Source organism: Bos indicus, chromosome X (genome assembly GCF_029378745.1).
Source record: "Bos indicus isolate NIAB-ARS_2022 breed Sahiwal x Tharparkar chromosome X, NIAB-ARS_B.indTharparkar_mat_pri_1.0, whole genome shotgun sequence".
Lineage (NCBI taxonomy): Eukaryota > Metazoa > Chordata > Mammalia > Artiodactyla > Bovidae > Bos > Bos indicus.
Window position 1 is genome coordinate 92,021,153 of NC_091789.1, and position 24,057 is coordinate 92,045,209.

At 42.1% G+C, this 24,057-nt stretch overlaps 1 long non-coding RNA gene across 1 annotated transcript in view; it reads right to left on the bottom strand.

Moving 5' to 3' along the window:
• The window catches only part of LOC139181289 (uncharacterized), a 58,180-nt gene extending 35,589 nt beyond the window's left edge, over positions 1 to 22,591 (bottom strand). Inside the window, exon 1 of the long non-coding RNA XR_011565286.1 lies at positions 22,305 to 22,591. This is a non-coding gene — a long non-coding RNA (uncharacterized lncRNA). The remainder of the gene's footprint in view (positions 1 to 22,304) is intronic.
• Between the last annotated feature and the right edge of the window lie 1,466 nt (positions 22,592 to 24,057).

Below are 24,057 nucleotides of genomic sequence, written 5' to 3' on the forward strand. Positions count from 1 at the left end.
TCTTGGAAGGGAGAGTATATACACATATTATTTGAAATTCTCCAAATAATTTGTCTCATCTTTCCCATTTACTAATTTATTTAATCATGTATTCATATCAGTATGGACTTTTGGATATTTATATTTATTTTATGGGTTATAATCCAATACAATAATTGTATATTTTGTTGCTCAAATTTCCAGTTTTTGTCATTAGGAGCTTCTCTAAGTTGGCTCCTGTATCTTTTTGACATGCCCTGAGGTATTTTTTTAATTTTATTTTTAATTGGAGGATAATTGCTTTACAATGTTGTATTAGTTTCTGCCATACAACAGCATGAATCAACCATAAGTATACACGTATTCCTTCCCTCTTGAAACTCCCTCCCACCTCCTACTCCATCCCACCACTCTAGGCTGTCACAGAGCACTGGGTTGAGCTCCCTGTGTTATACAGTAAATTTCTACTAGTTATCTATTTTACATATGGTAATGAATGTTTTGATGCTACTCTCTCAATTCATCCCACCCTCTCCTTCCCCCTGCTGTGCCCTCAAGTCGCCCTGTGTCTTTTGAGTAGTTTTTTAAAACTACTTATTTATTATTTTTTGCTGCACTGGTCTTCTTTGGTGCATGCTGGCTTTCTCTAGCTGTGGCAAGTGGTGGCTACTCTGTAGTTGCGGTGCGTGGGCTCCTCCTTTCAGTGGCTTATCTTGCTGCAGAGCACAGGGTCTAGGGCATGCGAGCTCAGTAGCTGCAGCTCGTGGGCTCTGAAGTGCAGGCTCAGTAGCTGTGGTGCATGGGCTTAGTTGCTCCAAGGCATATGGGATCTTCCCAGATCAGGGATCAAACCCTTGTCCTCTGCATTGAGTATGTTCTTACTTCTTGGCACCACAAAATGTTTCAGGTTCATCTTGCAGTTTCCCTCCTCCAATCCTGGACTCAACCACTTCCCCAAAAGGCCCTAATTCCTGTTATTGGAGAATGGTATTGAGAAACCAGTTCTGGGCACTAAGTCAGTTTACTGAGAATCTTGTTTTCCTGTTTCCAATGTTACCTAATGTATTCTTAGAGCCCAATTAAGAGAAAGCATGCAGTAGTTTGTAGAGAGCATATTTAATACAAGTAACTAACTATAACAGAGCAACCCCACGTCCAAGGAGCAGTGGCTGCGAGGGTGCAGGAGGGCTGAGAGGGGCTATTCCACGTTCAAGGTCAGGAGGGGTGGCAGTAAGGAGATACCCCTCGTCCAAGGTAAGGAGCAGCAGCTGTGCTTTGCTGGAGCAGCCGTGAAGAGATACCCCATGTCCAAGGTAAGAGAAACCCAAGTAAGATGGTAGGTGTTGCAAGAGGGCATGAGAGGGCAGACACACTGAAAACATAATCACAGAAAACTAGTCAATCTAATCACACTAGGACCACAGCCTTGTCTAACTCAATGAAACTAAGCCATGCCGTGTGAGGCCACCCAAGATGGGCAGGTCATGGTGGGGAGGTCTGACAGAATGTGGTCCACTGGAGAAAGGAATGGCAAACCACTTCAGTATTCTTGCCTCAAGAACCCCATGAACAGTATGAAAAGGCCAAATGATAGGATACTGAAAGAGGAACTCCCCAGGTCGGTAGGTGCCCAATATGCTACTGGAGATCAGTGGAGAAATAACTCCAGAAAGAATGAAGGGATGGAGCCAAAGCAAAAACAATACCCAGCTGTGGATGTGACTGGTGATAGAAGCAAGGTCTGATGCTATAAAGAGCAATATTGCATAGGAACCTGGAATGTTAGGTCCATGAATCAAGGCAAATTGGAAGTGGTCAAACAGGAGATGGCAAGAGTGAACATCGACATTCTAGGAATCAGCGAACCTAGACTGAAATGGGTGAATTTAACTCAGATGATCATTATATCTACTACTGTGGGCAGGAATCCCTTGGAAGAAATGGAGTAGCCATCACAGTCAACAAAAGAGTCCGAAATGCAGTACTTGAATGCAATCTCAAAAACAAAAGAATGATCTCTGTTCGTTTCCAAGGCAAACCATTCAATATCATAGTAATCCAAGTCTATGCCCCAACCAGTAATGCTGAAGAAGCTGAAGTTGAACGGTTCTATGAAGACCTACAAGACCTTTTAGAACTAACACCCAAAAAAGATGTCCTTTTCATTACAGGGGACTGGAATGCAAAAGTAGGAAGTCAAGAAACACCTGGAGTAACAGGCAAATTTGGCCTTGGAATATGGAATGAAGCAGGGCAAAGGCTAATAGAGTTTTGCCAAGAGAATGCACTGGTCATAGCAAACACCCTCTTCCAACAACACAAGAAAAGACTCTATACATGGACATCACCAGATGGTCCACACTGAAATCAGATTAATTATATTCTTTGCAGCCAAAGATGGAGAAGCTCTATACAGTCAGCAAAAATAAGACTGGGAGCTGACTGTGGCTCAGATCATGAACTCCTTATTGCCAAATTCAGACTTAAATTGAAGTAGGGAAAACCACTAGACCATCCAGGTATGACCTAAGTCAAATCCCTTATGATTATACAGTGGAAGTGAGAAATAGATTTAAGGGACTAGATCTGATAGAGTGCCTGATGAACTATGGACAGAGGTTCGTGACATTGTACAGGAGACAGGGATCAAGACCATCCCCATGGAAAAGAAATGCAAAAAAGCAAAATGGCTGTCTGAGGAGGCCTTACAAATAGCTGTGAAAAGAAGAGAAGCGAAAAGCAAAGGAGAAAAGGAAAGATATAAGCATCTGAATGCAGAGTTCCAAAGAATAGCAAGAAGAGATAAGAAAGCCTTCCTCAGCGATCGATGCAAAGAAATAGAGGAAAACAGAATGGAAAAGACTAGAGATCTCTTCAAGAAAATTAGAGATACCAAGGGAACATTTCATGCAAAGATGGGCTTGATAAAGGACAGAAATGGTATGGACCTAACAAAAGCAGAAGATATTAAGAAGAGATGGCAAGAATACACAGAAGAACTGTACAAAAAAGATCTTCACGACCCAGATAATCACGATGGTGTGATCACTGACCTAGAGCCACACATCCTGGAATGTGAAGTCAAGTGGGCCGTAGAAAGCACTACTACAAACAAAGCGAGGGGAGGTGATGGGATTCCAGCTGAGCTATTTCAAATCCTTAAAGATGATGCTGTTAAAGTGCTGCACTCAATATGCCAGCAAATTTGGAAACTCAGCAGTGGCCACAGGACTGGCAAAGGTCAGTTTTCATTCCAATCCCAAAGAAAGGCAATGCCAAAGATTGCTCAAACTACCGCACAATTGCACTCATCTCACATGCTAGTAAAGTAATGCTCAAAATTCTCCAAGCCAGGCTTCAGCAGTAAGTGAACCTTGAAATTCCAGAAGTTCAAGCTGGTTTTAGAAAAGGCAGAGGAACCAGAGATCAAATTTCCAACATCTGCTGGATCATCGAAAAAGCAAGAGAGTTCCAGAAAAGCATCTATTTCTGCTTTATTGACTATGCCAAAGCCTTTGACTGTGTGTATCACAATAAACTGTGGAAAATTCTGAAAGAGATGGGAATACCAGACCACCTGACTTGCCTCTTGAGAAACCTATATGCAGGTCAAGAAGCAACAGTTAGAACTGGACATGGAACAACAGACTGGTTCCAAATAGGAAAAAGAGTATGTCAAGGCTGTATATTGTCACCCCACTTATTTAACTTATATGCAGAGTACATCATGAGAAACGCTGGGCTGGAAGAAGCACAAGCTGGAATCAAGATTGCTGGGAGAAATATCAATAACCTCAGATATGCAGATGACACCACCCTTGTGGCTGAAAGGGAAGAGGAACTAAAAAGCCTCTTGATGAAAGTAAAAGAGGAGAGTGAAAAAAGTTGGCTTAAAGCTCAACATTCAGAAAACGAAGATCATGGCATCTGGTCCCACCACTTCATGGGAAATAGATGGGTAAACAGTGGAACAGTGTCAGACTTTATCTTTTTGGGCTCCAAAATCACTGCAGATGGTGACTGCAGCCATGAAATTAAAAGACGCTTGCTCCTTGGAAGGAAAGTTATGACCAACCTAGATAGCATATTCAAAAGCAGAGACATTACTTTGCCAACAAAGGTCTGTCTAGTCAAGGCTATGGTTTTTCCTGTGGTCATGGATGGATGTGAGAGTTGGACTGTGAAGAAGGCTGAGTGCCGAAGAATTGATGCTTTTGAACTGTGGTGTTGGAGAAGACTCTTGAGAGTCCCTTGGACTGCAAGGAGATCCAACCAGTCCATTCTGAGGGAGATCAGCCCTGGGATTTCTTTGGAAGGAATGATGCTAAAGCTGAAACTCCAGTACTTTGGCCACCTCATGCGAAGAGTTGACTCATTGGAAAAGCCTCTGATGCTGGGAGGGATTGGGGGCAGGAGGAGAAGGGGATGACAGAGGATGAGATGGCTGGATGGCATCACCAACTCGATGGACGTGAGTTTGAGTGAACTCCGGGAGTTGGTGATGGACAGGGAGGCCTGGCGTGCTGCGATTCATGGGGTTGCAAAGTGTCAGACACGACTGAGCGACTGAACTGAACTGAACTGAACTATAACGGGGAATTGGAGTAATGGGAGATTGGCTAGTAAGTGGTAAAGAGAACTTCAAAGAATAGCAACTATGGGTAATAGCTTTTGTCCTTAGTGCTGAGATTAAGCACTTGCAAAAGAGGCCATTTCACATCTCTCCACCCCGGCTTAGAAATCTGATCTCATTAGAAAGGGCATGACCATGGCCCACTGGATGGCAGAGAAGTTTGCTCAACTGATTGACAGGGCTTGATGGAAATCTGCCTTCTGAGATGATGGGGGAAGATGGTTATGGAATGTGCCACATGCTCATGGCTACTGGGTGTTGCTGTCCACCTAGGGATGCGTTGCAGAAGCCATGGGTGCTGCAAGAGCCTGGTGAGAGCAGCACACCAGAACCAGGAAGAGAAGTCAGTGTCTTTCTAGTGCCCTCTACTGATACCTGGAATACTTAGACTAATTTATTTTCTTTCCCATCCTCTTTAGTGTTGTACTATTTTTTTTGGGGGGGGGCGTGTATTTTTAGATTACTTTTTAATATAAAGATATTTTATTTTTATACTATTCATTTTAAATATAGGTAGGCTGATTCGGTAGTTTGCCATTTAAGATTCACCCCCACATTGTAGTTAATTTTAATTTTTATTTGTTTGGGATATGTGAAACAGTATGGTTCCATGAGTCAGAGCTACACCAAAAGGTATATTCAGAGAAAGATCATTCACCTCCTTGTTCCTACTATCCCTTTCCCATCCCCTATTGATAAGTGAGCTCTTTAGTTTTTAGTTTATCCTCCAGTATTTCTTTTGCAAGAACATGTGTGTCTTCTTATATTCTCTTCTTTTTATGAAGGGTAGCACACTCTAGATAGTCTTTAAAGCTCTGCTTTTTTCATTTAACAGTAGGAAATCTCTCCATATCCATTCATAATCTTCCTTTTGTTGGAGATCTTCAGGGTAAATTTCTAGATGTGGGATTACTGATTCATGAGGTAAGAATAAAGGTAGTTTAGTTAGATAATGCCCAATTTCTCACCAGAAGGATTGAACCAGTTTGTATTCCCACCAGAAATATACTAGAATGCTCGTTTCCTCACAGCCTCACCAACTTGTCATATTTTTAATTGTTACCATTCTGACAAATGTGAAATGGCATCTCAGTGTTATTTTAATGTGCATTTTTCTAATTATAAGTTTGAACTTTGAAAATATGTTTGGTCACCATCTTACACCTCCTTTTCTTTCTGTGAATTGTCTGTTCATGTTTTTCTTTCTTTTTTCAGATTTTCGCTGCTCTAGGTCTTCATTGTGGCATGTGGGCTTTCTCTAGCTGTGATATGTGGGTGCTTCTCTAGTTATGGTGTGTAGGCTTCTCTTCTTGTGGAGCATGGGCTCTAAAGTTGTGGGCTCTTAGTAGTTGTGGCATGCAGGCTTAGTTAACTTCGAAGCATGTGAGATCTTAGTTCCCCAACCAGGGATCATACCCGTGTCCCTTGCACTGGAAGACGGATTCTTAACCACTGGATCACCAAGGGAAGTCCCCTACTCCCATCCCCCCATCACCAGTTTTTATAAATCAAGTTTTATTGAAACACAGCCAGACATTTATTTACATTTTGTCTCTGCAGCTTTCACTCTGCAACTGCAGAGTTGATTGTTAAAGAGACCGAAATAAGAAATATTTACTACTGGGCTTTTTACAGAAAAAACTTGCTGGCTCCTGCTTTATATCTTAAAGTCCTTGTCTGTGATATATGTTGCAAATATTTTCTACCAGTTTGTCTTTTGATTTTATAGTGTATTTTGCCATACACATGAATACATTTTAAATCTAGTCAAATGTATCAATCTTTTCTCTTACTGTCTCTGGATTTTGGGCCATAGTTAGAAATTATTTCCCACGATGACTTGAAATGCATTGGTTCTTCTAGTATTTGTACATTTTTTTTACATTTAGGTTCTTAATTCATTTGGAGTTTATTCTTATATGGTATGAGATATGAATCTAATTTTACCTTTTGCCAAATGGCTACCCAGTTTCCCCAAAACCAATTATAAAAAACCCTGTCCCTTTTTCCTCCACTTTTTTGTGAAAGTGATTTTTTAATTTTAAGTATAGTTGATTTAAAATATTGTGTTAGTCTCAGGTATACAGCTTAGTGATTCAGTATTTTTTCAGATTATATTACATTATAGGTTATATAGTAGTTTGTATCTCATACATCTAATTTGTCCATCCCCACTTCCCTTTCTCTTTTGGTAACCCAAATTTGTTATCTATAAGTGTGTTCCTGTTTTGTACATGCATTCATTTGTATTAATTTTATAGATTCCGCATGTAACTGATATCATTTAGTACTTGCCTTTCTCTGACTTATTCCACTAAGCACAGTATTCTCTAGGCCTATCAACATTGCTTCAAATGGCAGCATTTCATTTTTATGGTTATATGTTCCACATCTTCTTCATCCAGTCATCTCTTAATTGGCATTTGAGTTGCTTCCATGTCTTGGATATTGTAAATAGTGCTGCTATGAACATTGGGGTATATGTATGATTGTACAGGAAGTGGTGACCAAAACTGTCCCCAGAAAAACAAATGCAACAAGGCAAAATGGTTGTATGGGGAGGCATTACAAATAGTTGAGAAAAGAAGAGAAGTGAGAGGTAAAGGAGAAAAGGAAAGATATACCCATCTGAACGCAGAGCTCCAGAGAATAGCAAGGAGAGATAAGAAAGCCTTCTTAAGTGAACAATGCAAAGAAATAGAGGAACAGTATAGAATGGGAAAGACAAGAGATCTCTTCAAGAAAACTGAAAATATCAAGGGAATATTTCATGGAAAGATGGGCACAATAAAGGACAGAAACAGTATGCACCTAACAGAAGCAGAAGGGATTAAGATGAGGTGGCAAGAATACACAGAAGAATTGTACAAAAAAGATCTTAATGGTCCAGATAACATCCTGGAGTATGAAGTCAAGTGGGCCTTGGGAAGCATTGCCACGAACAAAGCTAGTGGAGCTGATTGAATTCCAGCTGAGCTATTTCAAACTTCAAAAGATGATGCTGTTAAAGTGCTGCACTCAATATGCCAGCAAATTTGGAAAACTCAGCAGTGGCCACAGGACTGGAAAAGGTCAGTTGTCATTCCAATCCCAAAGAAAGGAAATGCCAAATAATGTTCAAACTACTGCACAATTGCACTCATTTCACATGCTAGCAAGGTCATGCTCAAAATCCTTCAAGCTAGGCTTCAAATAGTATGTGAACCGAGAACATTCAGATATAAAAGCTGGATTTAGAAAAGGCAGAGGAACCAGAGAACAAATTGCCAACATCCGTTGGATCATAGAAAAAGCAAGGAATTCCAGAAGAACATCTACTTCTGCTTCATTGGCTATGCTAAAGCCTTTGATTGTGTGGATCACAACAAACTGGAAAATTCTTCAAGAGATGTGAATACCAGACCACCTTACTTGCTGCCTGAGAAACCTGTATGCAGGTCAGGAAGCAACAGTTAGAACTAGAGATACGCCTGCATCCGCCATTAGCAAACCGGGGCTGGGCAGGGAGGCGCGGCGTGGGCTGCATCGCTGAGAGTAAGAATCTGGCCTGAATACCCTGAGCGCTATCTGAGCGAAATAATTTGGGCTAGCAAACCAGACTGTGGGATACCTACCACGCGAAAAGCCAGCCCTAACCTAAGACCGCCAGGCCCGCACACGGAACAAAGGACTGAACAGAGATAGCCGGCTGCAGACCTTCCCACCCCCCCCCCCGCCCCCCCGGTGACAGGCAGCCAGAGCCGGAAGGAGGCAATCGCAGCCCCAGAGAGACATTATCTATAAAATTGTAAGCAGGCTTCTTTGCTAACTAAAACTTCTTGGGGGTCTGGACGGTCAACATCTGCCTGAGAAGGTGCGCCGGTTTTACATCCAGATAACCGAGTGGCGGGGAGGCGATAAGTCGCAGCATTGGCGCTCACCTGGGAAGAGCAAATTGGCGCTCGGACCTGGGAAGAGCACAAAACGCAGGCCCAACTGAGTCTGCGCCTCTGAGGACTACCCGAGCGCCTGAACCTGAGCGGCTTGGACCTGGGAGGTGCATGCAGCCCAGGGCCAGCCTCGGATTGTTCCCGGCGGAACAACCTAGAGTCCGAGCAGTGTGGACAGGGAGGCTACACGCGCCGTGAGCGGGGGCAGACCCAGGGTGGCTGAGGCACTGCGAGCCCACGCCAGTGTTATTTGTTTGCAGCATCCCTCCCTCCCTCCCCACAGCGCGACTGAACAAGTAAGCCTAAAAAAAAAAAAAAAGTGTCCTCCACCGTGCCCTTTGAGTCAGGGCGGAAACCAGATACTGAAGAGACTAGCAAACAGAAGAAGATATAACAGAGGGAAACGCCTTGGAAGCTACAGGCAATAGATCAAAACCCTGTGGTTACTACGGACTACATAGGAAGGGGCCTATAGATCTTGAGAAATATAAATCTGACCCAGGAACTAGCCAAAAATGAACTGAACCCACAACACCCACAAAAAAAAAAAAAACAAAAAAGTCCTAGATATATTTTTATTATTTTTACGATCATTCTTTCTTTTTTTTTTTAATTAAAAAAAAAAATTTAAGTCCTCTATTGTTCCTTTAATTTTCACTTTTATAACCTATTACTTTGCAAAAAAAAAAAAAAAAGACCCTATTTTTTTCTTCTTCAGCAAACTTCATATATATATATTTTATAATTTTTTGACCTTGTTTTTTTTGTTGTTGTTTTTTTCTTCTTTTCTTTAACATTGTATTTTTGAAATTCCAAACTCTACTCTAGATTTTTAATTTTCGCTTTTTGGTATATGTTATCAATTTTGTACCTATAGTTTTTTTTTATATAATTTCTGTGACTTTTTTTTTTTTCTTCTTCTCTGTTTCTTTCTCTTCTTCTTTTATATAACATTGTATATCTGAAATTCCAAACTTTACTCTAGATTTTTAATTTATGCTTTTTGGTATTTGATATCAATTTTGTACCTGTATTTTCTTTATAATTTTTGTGACATTGTTCGTATTTGTTTGTTTGTTTTCTCTCTTTATTTTTCTTCTTCTTCTTCTTTTTTTTTTTTTAACATTGTATTTTTGAAATTCCAAACTCTACTCTAGATTTTTAATTTTTGCTTTCTGGTATTAGTTATCAATTTTGTACCTGTACTTTCTTTACAATTTTCGTGACCTTGTTTGTTTTTGTTTGTTCATTTTTTCTCTCTTTCTTTTCCTTCTTCTTTTCTTTAACATCGTATTTTTGAAATTCCAAACTCTACTCTAGATTTTTAATTTTCGCTTTCTGGTATTAGTTATCAATTTTGTACCTGTACTTTCTTTATAATTTTCGCGACCTTGTTTGTTTTTGTTTGTTCGTTCTTTCTCTCTTTCTTTTCCTTCTACTTTTCTTTAACATCATATTTTTGAAATTCCAAACTCTACTCTAGATTTTTAATTTTTGCTTTTATGTATTTGTTACCAATTTTGTACCTTTAAGGACCCAATCTTCAGGACCCATTTTTCACTAGGGAGTGAGATTACTGGCTTGACTGCTCTCTCTCCCTTTGGACCCTCCTTTTTCTCCACCAGGTCGCCTGTGTCTCCTCCATAACCCCTCTCTACTCTACCCAACTCTGTGAATTTCTGTGTGTTCCAGACGGTGGAGAACACTTAGGGAACTGATTACTGGCTGGATCTGTCTCCCTCCTTTTCATTCCCCCCTTTTATCCTTCTGGCCACCTCTGTTACCTTCTTCCTTCTTCTCTTCTCTGTATAACCCCGTGAACATCTCTGAGTGGTCCAGTTGTGGAGTGCACATAAGGAAGTGACTACTGGCTAGCCCACTCTCTCCACTATTGATTCACCTCATCTCATTTGGGTCACCTCTAACTCCCTCCTCCCTCTTCTCTTCTCCATGTAACCCTGTGAACCTCTCTGAGTGACCCTCACTGTAGAGAAACTTATCATCTTTAATGTAGATGTTTTATCAATGGTGCTGTATAGAAGGAGAAGTTTTGAAACTACTGTAAAAATAAGACCGATAATCGGAAGCAGGAGACTTAAGTCCAAACCCTGACTCCAGGGAACTCCTGACTCCAAGGAACATTCATTGACAGGAGCTCATCAAATGCCTCCATACCGACACTGAAACCAAGTACCACACAAGGGCCAATAAGTTCCAGGGCAAGACATACCAAGCAAATTCTCCAGCAACAAAGGAACACAGCCCTGAGCTTCAAGATACAGGCTGCCCAAAGTCACCCCAAAACTATAGACATCTCATAACTCATTACTGGACATTTCATTGCACTCCAGAGAGAAGAAATACAGCTCCACCCACCAGAACACCGACACAAGCTTCCCTAACCAGGAAACCTTGACAAGCCACCTGTACAAACCCACACACAGTGAGGAAACGCCACAATAAAGAGAACTCCACAAACTGCCAGAATACAGAAAGGACACCCCAAACTCAGCAATTTAAACAAGATGAAGAGACAGAGGAATACTCAGCAGATAAAGGAACAGGATAAATGCCCACCAAACCAAACAAAAGAGGAAGAGATAGGGAATCTACCTGATAAAGAATTCCGAATAATGATAGTGAAATTGATCCAAAATCTTGAAACTAAAATGGAATCACAGATAAATAGCCTGGAGACAAGGATTGAGAAGATGCAAGAAAGGTTTAACAAGGACCTAGAAGAAATAAAAAAGAGTCAATATATAATGAATAATGCAATAAGTGAAATTAAAAACACTCTGGAGGCAACAAATAGTAGAATAACAGAGGCAGAAGACAGGATTAGTGAATTAGAAGATAGAATGGTAGAAATAAATGAATAAGAGAGGATAAAAGAAAAACGAATTAAAAGAAATGAGGACAATCTCAGAGACCTCCAGGACAATATTAAACGCTACAACATTCGAATCATAGGGGTTCCAGAAGAAGAAGACAAAAAGAAAGACCATGAGAAAATACTTGAGGAGGTAATAGTGGAAAACTTCCCTAAAATGGGGAAGGAAATAATCACCCAAGTCCAAGAAACCCAGAGAGTACCAAACAGGATAAACCCAAGGCAAAACACCCCAAGACACATATTAATCAAATTAACAAAGATCAAACACAAAGAACAAATATTAAAAGCAGCAAGGGAAAAACAACAAATAACACACAAGGGAATTCCCATAAGGATAACAGCTGATCTTTCAATAGAAACTCTTCAAGCCAGGAGGGAATGGCAAGACATACTTAAAATGATGAAAGAAAATAACCTACAGCCCAGATTATTGTACCCAGAAAGGATCTCATTCAAGTATGAAGGAGAAATCAAAAGCTTTTCAGACAAGCAAAAGCTGAGAGAATTCTGCACCACCAAACCAGCTCTCCAACAAATACTAAAGGATATTCTCTAGACAGGAAACACAAAAACGGTGTATAAACTCGAACCCAAAACAATAAAGTAAATGGCAACGGGAACATACTTATCAGTAATTACCTTAAACATAAATGGGTTGAATGCCCCAACCAAAAGACAAAGACTGGCTGAATGGATACAAAAACAAGACCCCTATATATGTTGTCTACAAGAGACCCACCTCAAAACAGGGGACACATACAGACTGAAAGTGAAGGGCTGGAAAAAGATTTTCCATGCAAATAGGGACCAAAAGAAAGCAGGAGTAGCAATACTCATATCAGATAAAATAGACTTTAAAACAAAGGCTGTGAAAAGAGACAAAGAAGGTCACTACATAATGATCAAAGGATCAATCCAAGAAGAAGATATAACAATTATAAATATATATGCACCCAACACGGGAGCACCACAGTACATAAGACAAATGCTAACAAGTATGAAAGGAGAAATTAACAATAACACAATAATAGTGGGAGACTTTAATACCCCACTTACACCTATGGATAGATCAACTAAACAGAAAATTAACAAGGAAACACAAACTTTAAACGATACAATAGACCAGTTAGACCTAATTGATATCTATAGGACATTTCATCCCAAAACAATGAATTTCACCTTTTTCTCAAGCGCACATGGAACCTTCTCCAGGATAGATCACATCCTGGGCCATAAAGCTAGCCTTGGTAAATTCAAAAAAATAGAAATCATTCCAAGCATTTTTTCTGACCACAATGCAGTAAGATTAGATCTCAATTACAGGAGAAAAACTATTAAAAACTCCAACATATGGAGGCTGAACAACACGCTGCTGAATAACCAACAAATCACAGAAGAAATCAAAAAAGAAATCAAAATTTGCATAGAAACGAATGAAAATGAAAACACAACAACCCAAAACCTGTGGGACACGGTAAAAGCAGTCCTAAGGGGAAAGTTCATAGCAATACAGGCACACCTCAAGAAACAAGAAAAAAGTCAAATAAATAACCTAACTCTACACCTAAAGCAACTAGAAAAGGAAGAAATGAAGAACCCCAGGGTTAGTAGAAGGAAAGAAATCTTAAAAATTAGAGCAGAAATAAATGCAACAGAAACAAAAGAGACCATAGCAAAAATCAACAAAACCAAAAGCTGGTTCTTTGAAAGGATAAATAAAATTGACAAACCATTAGCCAGACTCATCAAGAAACAAAGGGAGAAAAATCAAATCAACAAAATTAGAAACGAAAATGGAGAGATCACAACAGACAACACAGAAATACAAAGGATCATAAGAGACTACTATCAACAATTATATGCCAATAAAATGGACAACGTGGAAGAAATGGACAAATTCTTAGAAAAGTACAACTTTCCAAAACTGGACCAGGAAGAAATAGAAAATCTTAACAGACCCATCACAAGCATGGAAATTGAAACTGTAATCAAAAATCTTCCAGCAAACAAAAGCCCCGGTCCAGACGGCTTCACAGCTGAATTCTACCAAAAATTTAGAGAAGAGCTAACACCTATCCTGCTCAAACTCTTCCAGAAAATTGCAGAGGAAGGTAAACTTCCAAACTCATTCTATGAGGCCACCATCACCCTAATACCAAAACCTGACAAAGATGCCACAAAAAAAGAAAACTACAGGCCAATATCACTGATGAACATAGATGCAAAAATCCTTAACAAAATTCTAGCAATCAGAATCCAACAACACATTAAAAAGATCATACACCATGATCAAGTGGGCTTTATCCCAGGGATGCAAGGATTCTTCAATATCCGCAAATCAATCAATGTAATACACCACATTAACAAATTGAAAAATAAAAACCATATGATTATCTCAATAGATGCAGAGAAAGCCTTTGACAAAATTCAACATCCATTTATGATAAAAACTCTCCAGAAAGCAGGAATAGAAGGAACATACCTCAACATAATAAAAGCTATATATGACAAACCCACAGCAAACATTATCCTCAATGGTGAAAAATTGAAAGCATTTCCTCTAAAGTCAGGAACAAGACAAGGGTGCCCACTTTCACCATTACTATTCAACATAGTTTTGGAAGTTTTGGCCACAGCAATCAGAGCAGAAAAAGAAATAAAAGGAATCCAAATTGGAAAAGAAGAAGTAAAACTCTCACTATTTGCAGATGACATGATCCTCTACATAGAAAACCCTAAAGAGTCCACCAGAAAATTACTAGAAATAATCAATGACTACAGTAAAGTTGCAGGATATAAAATCAACACACAGAAATCCCTTGCATTCCTATACACTAATAATGAGAAAACAGAAAGAGAAATTAAGGAAACAATTCCATTCACCATTGCAACGGAAAGAATAAAATACTTAGGAATATATCTACCTAAAGAAACTAAAAACCTATATATAGAAAACTATAAAACACTGGTGAAAGAAATCAAAGAGGACACTAATAGATGGAGAAATATACCATGTTCATGGATTGGAAGAATCAATATAGTGAAAATGAGTATACTACCCAAAGCAATTTATAGATTCAACGCAATCCCTATCAAGCTACCAACAGTATTCTTCACAGAGCTAGAACAAATAATTTCACAATTTGTATGGAAATACAAAAAACCTCGAATAGCCAAAGCGATCTTGAGAAAGAAGAATGGAACTGGAGGAATCAACCTACCTGACTTCAGGCTCTACTACAAAGCCACAGTTATCAAGACAGTATGGTACTGGCACAAAGACAGAAATATTGATCAATGGAATAAAATAGAAAGCCCAGAGATAAATCCACGCACGTATGGACACCTTATCTTCGACAAAGGAGGCAAGAATATACAATGGATTAAAGACAATCTCTTTAACAAGTGGTGCTGGGAAATCTGGTCAACCACTTGTAAAAGAATGAAACTGGACCACTTTCTAACACCATACACAAAAATAAACTCAAAATGGATTAAAGATCTAAACGTAAGACCAGAAACTATAAAACTCCTAGAGGAGAACATAGGCAAAACACTCTCCGACATACATCACAGCAGGATCCTCTATGACCCACCTCCCAGAATATTGGAAATAAAAGCAAAAATAAACAAATGGGACCTAATTAACCTTAAAAGCTTCTGCACATCAAAGGAAACTATTAGCAAGGTGAAAAGACAGCCTTCAGAATGGGAGAAAATAATAGCAAATGAAGCAACCGACAAACAACTAATCTCAAAAATATACAAGCAACTCCTACAGCTCAATTCCAGAAAAATAAACGACCCAATCAAAAAATGGGCCAAAGAACTAAATAGACATTTCTCCAAAAAAGACATACAGATGGCTAACAAACACATGAAAAGATGCTCAACATCACTCATTATCAGAGAAATGCAAATCAAAACCACTATGAGGTACCATTTCACACCAGTCAGAATGGCTGCGATCCAAAAGTCTACAAATAATAAATGCTGGAGAGGGTGTGGAGAAAAGGGAACCCTCTTACACTGTTGGTGGGAATGCAAACTAGTACAGCCACTATGGAGAACAGTGTGGAGATTCCTTAAAAAACTGGAAATAGAACTGCCTTATGATCCAGCAATCCCACTGCTGGGCATACACACTGAGGAAACCAGAAGGGAAAGAGACACGTGTACCCCAATGTTCATCGCAGCACTGTTTATAATAGCCAAGACATGGAAGCAACCTAGATGTCCATCAGCAGATGAATGGATAAGAAAGCAGTGGTACATATACACAATGGAGTATTACTCAGCCATTAAAAAGAATACATTTGAATCAGTTCTAATGAGGTGGATGAAACTGGAGCCTATTATACAGAGTGAAGTAAGCCAGAAGGAAAAACATAAATACAGTATACTAACGCATATATATGGAATTTAGAAAGATGGTAACAATAACCCGGTGTATGAGACAGCAAAAGAGACACTGATGTATAGAGCAGTCTTATGGACTCTGTGGGAGAGGGAGAGGGTGGGAAGATTTGGGAGAATGGCAATGAAACATGTAAAATATCATGTAGGAAACGAGTTGCCAGTCCAGGTTCGATGCATGATGCTGGATGCTTGGGGCTGGTGCACTGGGACGGCCCAGAGGGATGGTATGGGGAGGGAGGAGGGAGGAGGGTTCGGGATGGGGAACACATGTATACCTGTGGCGGATTCATTTTGATATTTGGCAAAACTAATACAATTATGTAAAGTTTAAAAATAAAATAAAATTAGAGGAAAAAAAAAAAAAAAAAAGAACTAGAGATAGAACAACAGACTGGTTCCAAATTGGGAAAGGAGTATGTCAAGGCTGTATACTGTAACCCTGCTTATTTAACTTATATGCAGAATACATCATACGAAATGCCAGGCTGGATGAAGCACAAGCTGGAATCAAGATTGCTGGGAGAAATAACAGTAAACTCGGATATGCAAAAGACACCACCCTTATGGCAGAAAGGAAAGAGGAACTAAAGAGCCTCTTGATGAAGGTGAAAGACGAGAGTGAAAAACCTGGCTTAAAACTCAACGTTCATATCGTCCCACCCTCGCCTTCTCCCACACTGAAACATGTATATTACCATATGTAAAATAGATGACCAGTGCAAGTTTGATGCATGAAGCAAGGCACTCAAAGCTGGTGCTCTGGGACAACCCAGAGGGATGGGGTGGGGAGGGAGGTAGGAGGGGGTTCAGGATGGTGGGACACCTGTACACCCATGGCTGATTTATGTCGGTGTATGGCAAAAACCACCACGATATTGTAAAGTAATTAACCTCCAATGAAAATAAGCAAATTAATTAAAAAAACCCTCATTGTTAAAAAAAACTAAGATGATGGCATCTGATCCCATCACTTCATGGCAAATTTTGTTGTTGTTCAGTCGCTCAGTCGTGTCTGACTCTTTGTGACCCCATGGACTGCAGCACACCAGTCTTCCCTGTCCTTCACCATCTCCCAGAGCTTGCTCAAACTCATGTCCATTGAGTCGGTCATGCCATCCTATCATCTTGTCCTCTGTCATCCCCTTCTCATCCTGCTTTCAATCTTTCCCAGCATCACAATCTTTTCCAGTGAGTCAGCTTTTCACATCAGGTGGCCAAAGTATTGGAGTTTCAGCTTCAGCATCAGTCCTTCCAATGAATATTCAGGGTTGATTTCCTTTAGGATTGACTGGTTTCATCTCCTTGCTGTTCAAGAGACTCTCAGCATCTTCTCCAGCACACAGTGTGAAAGCATCAGTTCTTCACTCAGCCTTCTTTATGGTCCATCTCTCACATTTGTACACAACCACTGAAAAAACCATAGCTTTGACTATATGGACCTTTGTCGGCAAAGCAATGTCTCTACTTTTTAATACACTGTCTAGGTTTGTCATAGCTTTTCTTCCAAGGAGTAAGCATCTTTTAATTTCATGGCTGCAGTCACTGTCTGCAGTGATGTTGGAGCCCAAGAAAATAAAGTCTGTCCCTGTTTCCATTTTTTCCCCATCTATTTGCCATGAAGTGACGGGATTGGATGCCATGATCTTTTTGTAGTTCTTTGTTCATGTCTTTTTCTTCTTGTGGTTTGATTACTTTCTTTTGTAGTTTGCTTGAATTACCTTCTTTTTGTTTTTCTGTGTATCTACTGTAGGTTTTTGATTTGTGGTTACCATGAGGTTCATATATGTTGATCCATAATTATATTTACTTGCTATAAACTGATAATCATTTAAGTTCAAACACTTTCTAAAAGATCTACATTTTTTACTCCCCTCCCCATTTTGTGATTTTGATGTTCTATTTTACATCTTCACACTTATGCTTTTTCTGTTAATTGTAGTTATATTTGTTTTTACAAAAATTTTTAATTGCTTTTTTTATTTTTTGCTTTATTTTATTATTATTATTACTTTTTACTTTACAATATTGTATTGGTGATTGCGTTTTAATCCATGTACTGGCTTATTTAAGTGATCATTAATCCTTTTATACATTTGCCTTTCCTATTGTGATTTTTCCCTTTCTGGTAGGAGATGGGACTGGAGAAGGAGGGGCTAGAGCAAGGGCCAGGTGTGGGCTAGGGCTTCGCCTCTGCTTAGTGGCCAACACTACCCAATTGGGAGTGGGGCTGGGTCCTAAGTTGTGGGAGCATGTCTGGAGCATTTGAGCTGGCTCCATTTCCTTCAAGTGTGTGCTCTTCCCCCTCTCAGCACTGGCAGCCTTGCCCCAATGGGGAGCAATGCTGGAGCAAGAGGGGCTGGAGCAGACACTTGATGTAGGCCAGGGCACAGGCTGTGGCAGTCCCAGCACAGTCAGAGTTCCAGAGCATTCCTGATCTGCTACCTCTGCAAGTGACAGCAGTGGCTGCCCTCATCGAATTTAGATGCCATTCCAGGTATGAGCTGGCTCCATCCCTCACAACTATGTACTCCTCTCTGCACTGGCAGCCCTCACCTTAGTGCAGAGCTACACCATGGAGCTGACATGCCAACAAAGGTCTGTCTAGTCAGAGCTATGGTTTTTCCAGTAGTCATGTATGGATGTGAGAGTTGGACTATAAAGAAAGCTGAGCGCCGAAGAACTGATGCTTTTGAACTGTGGTGTTGGAGAAGACTCTTGAGAGTCCCTTGGAGTTCAAGGAGATCCAACCAGTCCATCCTAAAAGGAATCAGTCCTGAATATTCACTGGAAGGACTGATGTTGAGGCTGAAACTCCAATACTTTGGCCACCTGATGGGAAGAACTGACTCATTGGAAAAGACCCTGATGCTGGAAAAGATTGAAGGCAGGAGGAGAGGGGGATGACAGAGGACGAGATGGTTGGATGGCATCACCAACTCGATGGACGTGAACTTGAGCAAGCTATGGGAGTTGGTGATGGACAGGGAAGCCTGGTGTGCTGCAGTCCATGGGGTCACAAAGAGTCAGACATGACTGAGTGACTGAACTGAACTGAACACCATGGAGCAAGTGGGGCCAGAGCAGATGCTCGGTTTAGGCTGGGTCATGTGCGGGGTTGGTCACAGGAGACAGGCAAGAGTCTTGGGTGGTTTCAATATGCTTCCTCCATCTTGTTCCTGAGAGTAAGCAAGCATGTGCACACTCTTCACAAATGGAGTGTAGGTTTCTTACAGTCCTTCTGTTTCCTCCCACTGGTTTTCAAACCAACTCCAGGGTTCTGTCTTCCCTGTGGTAGACCCCAAGGTTAAGGTGCCTAATATGTGATGTGGGTTGAACTTCTCACTCCCCTGGGAGGATCTCTGAGTCTGTGCATCCCACTTCCTCTTCTGTGCCCTCTCCCAGAGATGCAGGTCCTAACCTGATTACTTCTGTTCCCTTTCTAGTTGATTCTGTGTGGCTCATTCTTACAGCCTTGGTTGTGAAAGAATCTTCTTGACAGTCTCCAGTTTGTTTTCAGTGAGAATTGCTCCATATGTAGATATATATATATATATGTTTTGTTTTGTTTTGTTTTTTAGATTTTTTTTTTAGATATATTTTTGATGTGCTTATGGGGGTATGTGAGCTCTGCATCCTCTTACTCTGCCATCTTGATCTCCTCTTTTCTCCTCACTTCCTCTTTCTGCAATCTCCTCTTCTCCTGAACTTTGAAAAACTTTTAGGATTAAAAAACAGCTCTCAAAAAACTTCTTAAAGCTGCAGGTTTTCTACTCCTCAGTCTTCTTAAAATCCTCCTCTAGTCAACTGATTTTTTAATAAAATGCAAAGTCATTTCAACAGAGAAAGGATTATCTTTTAAATAAATGATTCTGGAGCAACTGAATATACATATTTTAAAAACTCCAAAATAACCCCAAAACCAAGATGAACCTCAACCTACATTTCACATCTTATACAAAAATTAATTCAAACAGATGACAGACAGGAAAATAAAAAATTATAAAACTTTTAGAAGAAAATATGAGAAAATCTTTGTGGCCTTAGGTTAAGCAAAGAGTTTTAGATATGATTCATGAAAGAAAATTAGCATGATTCATAAAAGAAAACATTCCTATACAGGACTTATAAAACCAAAGTTTTAAGTACAGAAATAGTTTTCAGAGAAAGGTTGAAGTATCTGCTCCTTGGCTCACTCATGTTCCTCCTCCATCCCACCTGGAAGGCCATTCTAGTGTTTGTCTCTAAGGATGCTCAGAAAGCAGTTAACATCTAGTGTATCTGGGAGGTCAGAAGTGAACAAAGAAATCAAGAATCATCAACAACTGTTGTAGGAGCACTGGGCTGGGAGTCATTCGCACTTCAGTGCTGGCTGAACTGTCTAGTAGAGGAGAGAAACTTGTAACCCACACAGTGACACAAAGTGAATGACAGAGGTATTGTGGGAAAACTGTAAAAGAAGGAACAAGGGGTTTGAGGAAGGCTTCCTCATGGACCAGGCATCTATGATTAGCCTTGAAAGATAAGCAGAATGTTGACAAGTACAAACAGGCAAATGCAAAACAGACAAGAACAGGCAGCTCTCCTGTATCCTTTATAATTCCAAGGTTAAAATAAAAGGAATACCACTCACTATTTTAAGTATTCCCAAAAATGCATTCAAAAGAGAAGCAGGTCAGTCAGTTGGAAAGAAAGCAGAGGGAATGTCCCAGATGGTGATGCCAAAGCTAAGTCTTGAAGGGTGAGCAGGAATTAGTAAAAGAGAAGGACAAGCCTGAGGAAAGGATTGGATTGTGGAAGCCCATGCTGGATTATCAATCTAGGATGTTCTGAGTGTTTGACTCCTGGAGAGCCTTGAAGAGGATTCATCTGTCACAGGAAAGTGGGATACTGTCATAGAGAACTTTGATGGGCCCATCACAGAGTGAAGAACTGATTCTGAACACCCTGGGAATACATGGAAGATTCGCAAGGAGAATGGTGACGTATTTTTTCATCTGTGGCCCTTTGGGAAGACAATTCTGGTGACAAAATGGACTGGCCGGCCACATCTCAGAGGCAAGAGTTCATTATAATGTAAAATAAAGGAAACTTGAACTAGGGCTGTAGAATTGGCAATGAAAGAAAGCAGCAGTAGAGATAGGAGATATTGGAGAAGTAGGTCTGTAGTCAGAGGTGAAGAAGAGCAAAAAGCTGTCCAAGATTCTTTGAGTGGGTCACAGTAATGAAAAATAATTCAAAGAGAAGTTAAAACATTAGCTTGGACAACACAAGTAGTGCTTATAAACATTCAAGGCCATAAAGAGGTAACACTTTCTTTAGAGCTCTCAGACTGCTTCTGAGTTCAGCTTGAATTATTCACCTCTTGCCCCAGTCCCTCAATTGGATTTGATGTAAACTAGATTTAATTAGGGATGGTCATTAGCGGCTAGGCTTGAATCAGGAAAATAGCTTCTTAACAGCAAAATCTTAACATTTTCTGAACTTTGTTTTTTTTCGTTGATGATTTGTTAAATATAACTCTAGCGTGTGTGCGGCCAACCCCGTGGTGAGCCCAGGAAGGGGATGCCGGGTCCCAGCTCCCCAGTCCCGCAGCCATGAGGAGGCTGTCATGCCTGCCCTCGCCCAGAGCCGCAGCCGGTGGCGGTGTGCTGGCATGGGGTGGGCTGCCTCGCTCGAGAGTTTGTCCCCAGGACGTGAGCCTTGAGTTTGGACTAGATGAAAATGGATCTTTCGAGGACGGGCGGATGAGATGGGTGGCGGGGCCGGGTCGCGGGAGGCTCTGGGGTGGCTGGGGCCAACTGGCATCTTAGGCAAAGCGGGACCGCCCTCGTGTGTGTGGCGGTGGGACAACGCGCTTGTTGTCCTGGTGGCCAGGCCGTGTCTCAGTTTTTCTGTTTCCTGGACGGCGCCCGCGCCCCTGTCCCAAGGCCCTCGTTGTGCGTGCATGCCGCCCCTCCAGGTCGCTGCTGGCCCTCCGCCATCCTCCCTCGAAGGAGGGCCGCCCGTGACTCCTTCCCCTGTCTGGGACCAAACTGGCCTCGCCTCAGGTGGGTGTCATCCCCCGGCCTCCGTGGCCAGTGGCGTCCCCGGCCAGAGTAGTGCCCTCGGTCCCCGAGGTGGGTAAGCTGGGCATGGCGGGTTGCGCGCGACGGGCGTGGGGGCACCAGTACATGGCGGGACAGCGTTCTCCCGGGCCGGTCTTGGCTCTGGGTGTTGGCGCCGGTGGTCGCGAGCCTCACGGGGGTTTCCCCGGGGGCCCAGGAGGCCAGTCAGCGTCCTGGGTGCTGCGGGACTGCCCCTGTACGGGAGGCCTCTGGCGGCTGCCCCGGCGGCCGACTCGCATCCGGGTGGTTTCCAATGGTCCTGGGGCCCCTTGCGGTGGCGCTCGGCCGCCCCACCTCCACCACGGCTTCTGCACCGCCTCTGCGTCGTTGCGACGCCTGCCTACCTGGCCGCACCCCATCGGTCCTTCTCTTCGTCCGTCTGTTCGTCTCTTCCATCCCGTCTCGCTTCCCCGGGCCTGCCGCGGCCCAGCTCCTTTGCCCATCGCCGCAGTCTGTCCGCCGACGTCGTTGCGTGCTAGGCGAGGGGGAGAGCTGTGCCCCGCCGCGCCCTGCTCTGGCGCGCTCGCCCGAACGCGGGTCGGGTCCCCGCCCAGCCGTCGTGGACTCGAGGCCTTGCCCGCGCCGCACGCCCCCGTGCGGGCGGACGCGAGAGCGCGTTGGCCGGCCCCAAGGCGACCGGCCAGTATTCCCGGCCCCGCTCCCCGGCCGTCTGGATGGGTGCCTGCGACGGGGGACTACCCCTCGTTCCTCCACGCCGCCGTGGTGGCGCGCTGTGCCCCTCGTGGACCGAGCGTGCGCAGTTGGCCGTCCTCAACGCGGGCGGGATGGGTCAGTCAGGCCCCGGGTGATCGCTTCCCTTCTTCCTCGCTTCGTGAGATTGCAGGTGCCGCGTGTCGCCCCACGCCCCACGCTCTGCACGCCTGGTTCCTTGAGCTCACTTGGGCTTCCCTGGTAGCTCAATTGGTAAAGAAACCACCTGCAGTGCAGGAGACCCCCGTTTGATTCCTTGGTTGGGAAGATCCCCTGGAAAAGGGCATGGCAACCTCCTCTAGTATTCTTGCTTGGAGAATCCACATGGACAGAGGAGCCTGGCTGGCTACAGTCCGTGGGGTTGCAAAGAGTCGGACACGACTGAGTGACTAAGCACACAACAACTCTAGTGTAAATTACAGCATTTATTTGCTTTTATCTTGAAGGGATAATATGGAGTCAGATTTGTTGTTCAGTCTCCCAGTCGATGTAAACTGGGCACTGGGCTACAAGTAGTGAACAAAACCAACATTGTCCTTGCCTTCATTTCTAGTTGAGGAAGACAGGCATGACAAAACAGTTGTGAGGGGTTTAAACAATGCCTCTATTTACTTCTTAATTTCAAGGTTAAAATAAAAGAAATAAACTTGCTATATAATTATGTCCATAAATTCATTCAGAAGAAAGGCTGGTCATTCAAATGGAAAGGAAGCAGAGAGAGCTTCCCAGACATTAATGCCAAAACTGAGTCCTGAAAGGTGAGCAGTGTGATTGCAATCTTACACAATGAGATTTTTTTTCTATTTTACTTTTGTTCTAATATTTTTTTTAATATTCATTTTGTTAGCAGAGAGTCTGAAGACCCTTCCTCCTGTGTGCCTCAGTTCTTGGTAAGGATGCAGAGAAGTATCTTGTAACTTACCCATTGCAAGAAAGTTTAAGAACAGGGAAAGAAAGTGCAGGTAGCAAAGAGTGGGACATGACTGAGTGAGAGCACACATCAAGAATGAACAGAGAGAACACCTCAACAGGGAGGTGAGCCATGCCAAGGGAGGCAAATGGCCCTGGAGGGCTGGGGTACAGAGTTTTTAAGGCAAGGTCGTTTGAATAATCCAGGGGGGTCTTTGATTGACAGCCTTGATTGACATCCACAGGTTGTATATTAATAACAAGGTGCTCCACTGTGCATGTCCTTGCAATATAATTCAGCCTGTTATAATTAGATGGAATTCATGGAATATTTATGAGCAGTTAATAAGTCCAATGGCTGCCAATGGTTACTGTAGTACAGGGTAGTGTGAGGTGTGCGCAAGTGCTAGAGTAGGGAAAGTCCCACCAGTGGGCAGGTTGAGGGTTTTATGGCCCCTGACTATTTTGGGAGTACCG